Raw genomic sequence first — 7,695 nt, 5'->3', positions numbered from 1 at the left:
GTTGTGTTAGGTTTTAAACTAATCTACATTAGCGATCAGATGCAGAGTATGGTACTGCCGCCTAATATACCACACCTTGCAGGAAGGAGGGCTTGACGATGCTCACCACGACCTTTTCAAAAGCCATCAACTTAGTCCCAGCCACCTTCCATGACATGCATGTATTCGCAGCCTGTTTGAAAATGCCAAGTGGGTCGAGTTCAGCCTGCAACCTTTCCACTTCTCTAGACACACACAACAACTGTATAATTTCAGCCTGAATGAGTTACTTCCCACATTACGGGAAGTGACTAAATAAGAAAACAGAAGCAAAGTCTCCAAGAGAGAGCACAATGTGCAGCACCTCGGTAACATCCTGCATTAACTCCTCCTTGCAAAATGGCAACAGGCAGCAGACTCCTAGAAACGTAGCACTGCAGTTGCAGAAAACCAAACAAGAGCGGTTGCACAGATTTTGTGTGCGTACATGTGCGTGCTCTTTGGCTAAAGATTGTCCCATTCCTGTCTCTCTTCTAGCCACAGACCCCTCTAAGATCTTCTTCTGGTCAAATACTTCATGGTTTATTTCACCACCAATGCTCTCATTAAAAACAGTAGGAGACTTTCTGGGGTTATTATCCCTTAACCTCACTGAGACTGCAGAACACGCAAGAACACATTCTAACTTTGGCATGAATAGGATTATCAAAGAAGCCTAAATAGTACCCAACTCCCATTGAATTCCATTGGGATTTAGGCACCCAACTCTAACTCCTTTGAATATCCCAGTCGAATATGAATCCCTGCTGCTAACAAAGATAAGAATAGCCCCACTCTGTATCCCACAAGATGGGTGGGAGTAGGAAAAAGGAATTATTTACATGCCTCCTCTTTCATGGGATCCTAATTTATGAGAATGCAGAAAATACAGCAATGGAAATTAACAGCACATTTGCCTCATATAGGCAGGTTGAGCTGCAGGTGAGTGCGATGTAATTAAGAAATTAAAAGGTAATTTCCACATATGCTTTCTGTTAATCTAACCCAGCAATCATTTACTTTACAGCAGGGAACTGGCAAGGAGGCAAGCCAAAATAAATAAGATAATACTCCATTTAATTGCTTGACTGAATGTTAATGGAACAGAGTGGCTGTTGAGCAGAGACAGCCAGGAGAGGTGGGCCGACCCCTACGAGCTGGTGATTGAAAGGAATTTTTGTTTTTAATTTCAGTTCCACAGGAGTTAAAACTTCCACCTGCTGAATCCAACTTTTATGAAGTTCTGGCTTTAAAAAAAACAACAACAAAAACCAGAATTAAATAAAACCCCTTAAGCTTTTCATTGTTTCATTTCTTTTCATTCCCCATCAACTATCTTTTTCTGGTCTCTTGTTGCAGCAGGGAGCTTCCATGGGTGGTCTAAATCATTCCATGTCCAGCTAATAGCAGTGCCCAGAAAGTGCACAGCCATTGGCCAAGGTGAACGAGCAGCTGCAGCCCCATGGTACTGATGGGGAAACTGAGGCATAGGTTGGTTTAAAGAGTTATATTCTTGGTTTAGGCACAGCCCTGAGTGAGGGATGGTACGTCAGCTCCATCATCCCAGCTGGAGCATTAGGAGGCATTGCAGGTGAGTCTACCCTTGAGCAGGAGGCGTAAAATTCCAGCTCCAGGAGCCATATCCATGTCAACTCTAATTGAGCTAACACACTAAAAATAGTGTTGCCATGGTAGCATGCACAATGGGTGTGGCCAGCTGCCCTGAATGTGTACCTAGCATCTTGGATGGGATGATAGTCATGACAATTACTCCCTCCTGCTGCCATGGCTACGTACTATTTTTAGCTCATTAGCTTGATCAGAGCTCAGGCAGTATGTCTTCCAGAGCTGTAGTGTACACCTCCAGTGCAGTGCCAACTCTCATGAGCTTGTCATGCATCTCAGGATAATTATTGTTTTCCTAAAAGCCCCAGCTCCTGGAGTCAAGTGGAAGTGTGATGATTTTAGGCTTCTTTCTTAAAGAAAATGTACATTTCTGGCCCTTGGGGCTGTGGAGAAAGCTTCCAAATATAACCCCTGGGCACCCTGATGGCTCAAAAAGCAAAAGGCAAATAAAAAGAGGAGCAAATCTATTATTTGTACATAATCTCATGATTTTTAAAGCAAATCTCAGTTGGTGAGCCTGACTCGTGATGTTTGAACCCTTGGGGTTGGCAATACTGTCTCCAGCCTGAAGGGCAGACATCTCTTCAGACTCAAAGCCACCTCTGCAAGTCACAGCTCCTCCCCTTGCACCTGGAGGAAAGTCATTTACTCCTGACCTGTAACAGCAGCAAATTGCTATCACCCTCTCCCTCTCCCCTGCCTATGCAGACACACCATTTAATAGACAGATGAGCTAAAATACAGGGAAGTCAAAGGCCGATCCTGCTTGCCTTCAGCTCCCCCTGAAGTCAAGGTGGAGTGAGGGTAGACAGCACCTTTACAGGTGGTATGCAGGACCTGGCAGGATTAATCCCTATGGCGGCTTTGCCATGTTCAGGGACAGGAACCACACCTTCTGATTCCTGGGGGCTTGCTTGCCATATCTGCACAGGGAGATGATGGAAGAGACAGCACCAAGGCCCAATCCCGCTGCCAATGCAATCAAACCTGCATTGATTTCAGTGGGGCACAGCTGAGTCCTATAGCAAAGTTACACTAGCCCAGCAGCCAGGTTTACCTTTTAAATGGGGGGGAGGTGTTGATTAATCTCACCTGCCATAAAAGGCAGTTCTTGCCATCACCACCTCAGAACAGAGATGCCTCTTGCAGAAGAAACCATATAGGGTCAGGATGGGGGAAGTTGTTTGTGCCCCCCCCCCCCCCCCCGAGGGAGAGCACTAGAATCATGGAGACTGCTACAGCCTTTAAGCTAGGATGATAGATGAGGAGTAGGAGGGAGGCTTCCTCCAGGGAGCTCCCCGTGCCCTACTGAATTACCTGGGGAGAGGAGTTTGGCTGTGGGGACCCCTGCTGCTATGCATTCCAGAGCCGGAGTCAATAGAGTCTGCAGGGGTGGCTCTGCATGTTTCTCCAGCTTTTGTTCCAACCCTAAGACACCTGAGCTGCTGGGGAGTCTCCATTACCTCCCTGCTTGGGCCCATGCCCTCCAGCTGCCTCTTGCACAGAGAAGCAGGGCCAGCCCCAGGCACTGAGGCTTATTCATATGGGAGCCTGTGGCCACCACAATCCTGAGAAGGTTGTACTGGCAGGTAGCAAAGCGGGTGTCACAAGCTTACCTAGAAAGGTTACACTGCTCCCATCTGGCTATACCTGAAACATGGCCCTTATATGGCTTGGCACAGAAATACCAAACCAGTCTCATTTAACACCATGTAATGCTTTCATAACTGAGCTGTTAAATGGGTTTCACCCTGATAAGAGCAGTCATGCTACCCCCTCCAGAGAGCCAGATGTGATTTGCAATTCATGAACTCCTGATTCCTGGAGCAATGAAGTAAATCACCCAGGAATGTTGCCTGACTCTCTTTTCACTAATACTAGAACAGATGTCCTTAAAGACTGCCCAAGGTCCGCCCAGGTGAATGCAGGTGAGTTTATTCCAGCAGGCTGGAAAAAGAGCAAACCCAAGGCCCTTCATACCAGCGATATCTAAAAGCACCTTAAAACAGTGGTTCTCAACCAAGGGCACACGTTTCCCTGGGGGTACGCAGAGGTCTTCCAGGGGGTACTCAACTCCACCAGATCAGTGTTTTGCAACCTGGAGGCAGCCCCTGGGGGGTCACGGGATGAGTTTAAGGGGATCAGAAGTGCCTGGCCAACATCAGGGTAACAAACAGGGCAATTGCCCAGGGCCCCATGCCACAGGAGGCCTGTAAAGCTAAGTTACATGCTTCAGCCTGGGGCTCGGGCTTCAGACAAGGCTCACAAGTGAAAAACAAGCTCAAGTATCACACTGAAATGTAAGTATAACATTTATAGTCCAATTTATTTGTTTTATAATTATGTGGTAAAAATGAGAGAGTCAGCAATTTTTTCAGTAATAGTGTGCTGGGACACTTTTGTGGTTTTATATCTGATTTTGTAGGCAAGTTGTTTTTAAGTGAGGTGAAACGTGAGGGTGCGCAAGACAAATCAGATGCCTGAAAAGGGGTACAGTAGTTTGGAAAGGTTCAGAACCACTGTCTTAAAACATAATGAGTTAAGCAGGGCGGTTGGGTTACCAGCTGGTGACCTCGTGCTAGAACTGATGGAACTAGTTAGAAGCATCACCCATCCAGAGGGAGTCGGGCTTGCTGGGAATGTGAACCCTGCAGAGCCATCCAACTGACTTGTTGTTGTTTATCTGAAGTGTAGCATCTTTTGTTGAGTAAATGATTCCAAACTGAGGGGGGTTTCTTTGTACTAATCAATCAGTTCTAGAGATGGTCAAAGAACATTTGCCCAGCCCATTGTTCCATGGCAGTTTTTCTGTGGCTCACTGGTAAGTTATTTACAAAGAGGTTGTTTAACTTATTCAACCAGCTATGTGGCCTGCATGTTGTTATGGCCGGTGCTCAGTTGAGGACTGCCAGGATTGGGGGAACAGCTGTTCCAGCAGGTGAAGGTGATGTTCCTCTGACTTCAGCTACAAAGTTTAGAAACTGCTCCAGATTTTCTGGAGGTTGGGGTGTTTGGATCCAGGCTTTTGGTTTGTCCCAGGACAAAGAAAGGAACCCAGCCGGAACATTATCAGCAGTCAGGGAAGTTCAGTTCCAAGGTTATAAGACCCAGCCAAACAGCCACTGAATTTAACGGGCCGTGGATAGAGCTGTTTATATAGCTCCATTGTTGCACATTCAGATACATGATCCTTTTGGGATCACAGAATCTCAGGGTTGGAAGGGACCTCAGAAGGTCATCTAGTCCAACCCCCTGCTCAAAGCAGGACCAATCCCCAACTAAATCATCCCAGCGAGGGCTTTGTCAAACCTGACCTTAAAAACCTCTAAGGAAGGAGAGTCCGCCACCTCCCTAGGTAACCCATTCCAGTGCTTCACCACCCTCTTAGTGAAAACGTTTTTCCTAATATCCAACCTAAAGCTCCCCCACTGCAACTTGAGATCATTACTCCTCGTTCTGTCATCTGCTACCACTGAGAACAGTCTAGATCCATCCTCTTTAGAACCCCCTTTCAGGTAGTTGAAAGCAGCTATCAAATCCCCCCTCATTCTTCTCTTCTGCAGACTAAATAATCCCAGTTCCCTCAGCCTCTCCTCATAAGTCATGTGCTCCAGCCCCCTAATCATTTTTGTTGCCCTCCGCTGGACTCTTTCCAATTTTTCCACATCTTTCTTGTAGTGTGGGGGGCATCACCTGTCTGAAGGGCCCCAGTTTGAGTCTGGAAAGCAGGAATGTGCTGGACACACACAGCTCTCCAGGTGGGAGATGTGGCTCACTAGTTAGGTTGGCTCTGCTGACAGTCCCCGCACCTTACAGAAACTCAGCCCTGCCACTATCCAACCCCGATTATAGAGAACACTGGGGGATACCGCAGGCATGAAGCATGGTCTAAAAGCCACCAGAAAAGCACAAGACTAGAGCTGATCACAATTTTTCCACCAGAATGTTTTTTTTTCTTTCAGTGCATAAATAGCTTTTTGACAAAATGGAAATGGTTGGGGGAAAACCTGTTTTAATCAAAAACGTGTGGGTTTTTATTGACACACCTCTCCCCTCCCCCCCAAAAAATAGTTCTGTCTTGTGAATTTTTTTAAACCAAAATTGTTCAGTTGCTAAAACCCAAGAAATGCATTTTCAGTTGCTGAAACCTTCCAAAATGTCCTTTTTTGGAAAACCCAAAATACTTTTAGCAAAAACAAAAAACAAAGTTGTTTTCATCAAAAATTGCCACATGAAATAAAATTTCCCAGCCAGCTTTGCTGGAAGTAGAAACAAAATTCACAATCTGAGCTCTCTGCTGGGGCTGGTCTTCCAAGGGCTGTTTCTTTGTAGCCTGTTCCCTTCCCCACCTCATAAGATCTGTGGTCATTTCCCAAGATCTAACTGAGCTTGTGAGTTCCTCAGGGCAGGAACTTTGTCTCCTTTCATGTCAGTCAAGCACTATGCTTATCAGTGAGATATAGCAGTAACGGTCTCCTCACCCGCTGTAAGTCAGTGCAGTTCCATTGAACTGTACTAGAGCTACACCAGTGTACACCAGCTGTGGAGACAGCCCTGAATTTCTACTGCATCTTCCAAATACCACAATGCACACCCCTGCTTAACCAAACCCCAGTAAAGTGAAAGGCTTGAGGGATAGTGAAGGCATCTGGATCATGCCTTCCTCTGCACAGCCCTCTGGTTTACCCAGATGCAGGAAAGAGCTTCCCTAATGCCAGCTGGCTGAAGGAAAATCCAGCCAGATTCGCCAAGGCTTGCTGGCTCTGCCAGGACAGGCTGGTATGTAACTTCCCATCCACAAACTGGAGAGAAGTGGAAGCCACCTGTCTTCTCAGAGGCTGGCCAGCACTTCAGGGGCAGGCTGTGCTGCAGAGAGAGGACTGCTGACTTCCCCAAGGCTAATAGGCATGGCAGGAGCTGGTCCTCACATCTCGGAGCAGAGAGAGGTTCCAGCCATCCCTTCAGAGTAGCTGGCTTCCAAGGGGCTGGAATGTGTCCTCCTCTGCCCTCTTAAAGTCAAGGGAGCTGATTACTGACTTGGATTATTCCCCATAAGAAAATAGATGAGTATGGCTGAGTCAAAGGTGCCTGTGATGATTCCAAGATGGGCTGGGAAGGAGTTCAGTGGGGCGGACTGACGAGAGGTGTGAGGTCCAGAGTGAGAAAGGGTAAGCCTCCCTATTTCTGTCTCTCTTTGGCCTTGTCCTCATTGCTAAGAGAAAAGGTGTGGTTTTTACCTCAGCGTTACTAATGCGCCTGAACTCTCCTGTTGTAAAAACACAGTGGAGACGAGGCACTTAAGTTTTACCACAAGGTAAACCAAGGTCAGTCAGCGCTACTGACCTTGCCAAATTTAGCTCACACTAAAACCACTGTGCCTTATCTCCACTGCGTTTTTACAACAGGTAAGCTCGTGCATTGCCCTGAGGTAAAAACACACCTTTTCTTAGCAGCGAAGAGAAGGCCTCTCTCTCAAAAAAGAAAAAAAATTGGGAAGGATGTTAACACTTGTCTGTGGAGAATGTGTGTGTGCGATCGCTCTCCCTGGGTGTCGGCAGGAAGGTGTGTGATATCACACAGCTTCTAATTACCTCCCTCTCTTTCTCCCCTTCCATCATGTGAGTTAGTTGCTGCTGCTGCCTGTACAACCACCATGGGCATGTTCTTTAGAAAAGGAAGTCTATGAATACATTCATACAAATACAAACATACAATACATTCATACAATACTACATACATTCATACAAATGAACCATTTGCACACACAGACAATCATGCACACATCTTCATAGACTTGCAGGCATGTGCGTCCATCTGTCCATCTACGTAGCTAGCTGTCATGGGAAGCTGTGGTCACTAATAGGGAGGTGTCTTTCAAGCAGCCAAGGCCAGTCTGCTGGAGGGATTTGAATAGCAAGGCAGAGACCTTGCACTGGATTGACCGTAGTCAATAGCTGAAGGAACTGAGTAAATTTGGTTTGGAAAAGAGGAGATTAAGGGGGGACATGACCACAGTCTTCAAATACGTGAAAGGCTGCCATAAAAAAATGG

The 7,695-nt window shown here is 46.5% G+C and overlaps 1 long non-coding RNA gene across 3 annotated transcripts in view; it reads left to right on the top strand.

Moving 5' to 3' along the window:
• The first annotated feature begins 1,389 nt into the window (after positions 1-1,389).
• The window catches only part of LOC122463064, a 31,089-nt gene continuing 24,783 nt past the window's right edge, over positions 1,390-7,695 (top strand). Inside the window, exon 1 of one of the 3 annotated variants that reach the window (XR_006286043.1) lies at positions 1,390-1,609. This is a non-coding gene — a long non-coding RNA (uncharacterized LOC122463064). Of the gene's footprint in view, positions 1,610-2,559; positions 3,945-7,695 lie in introns of those variants that run through there. The other 2 variants (XR_006286042.1, XR_006286041.1) reach the window with 2 other exon arrangements.

This window comes from Chelonia mydas, chromosome 15, assembly GCF_015237465.2.
Source record: "Chelonia mydas isolate rCheMyd1 chromosome 15, rCheMyd1.pri.v2, whole genome shotgun sequence".
Taxonomy (NCBI): domain Eukaryota; kingdom Metazoa; phylum Chordata; order Testudines; family Cheloniidae; genus Chelonia; species Chelonia mydas.
The sequence above is the reverse complement of the archived record's forward strand: the minus strand, read 5'-3'. Positions and strand labels throughout refer to the sequence as shown.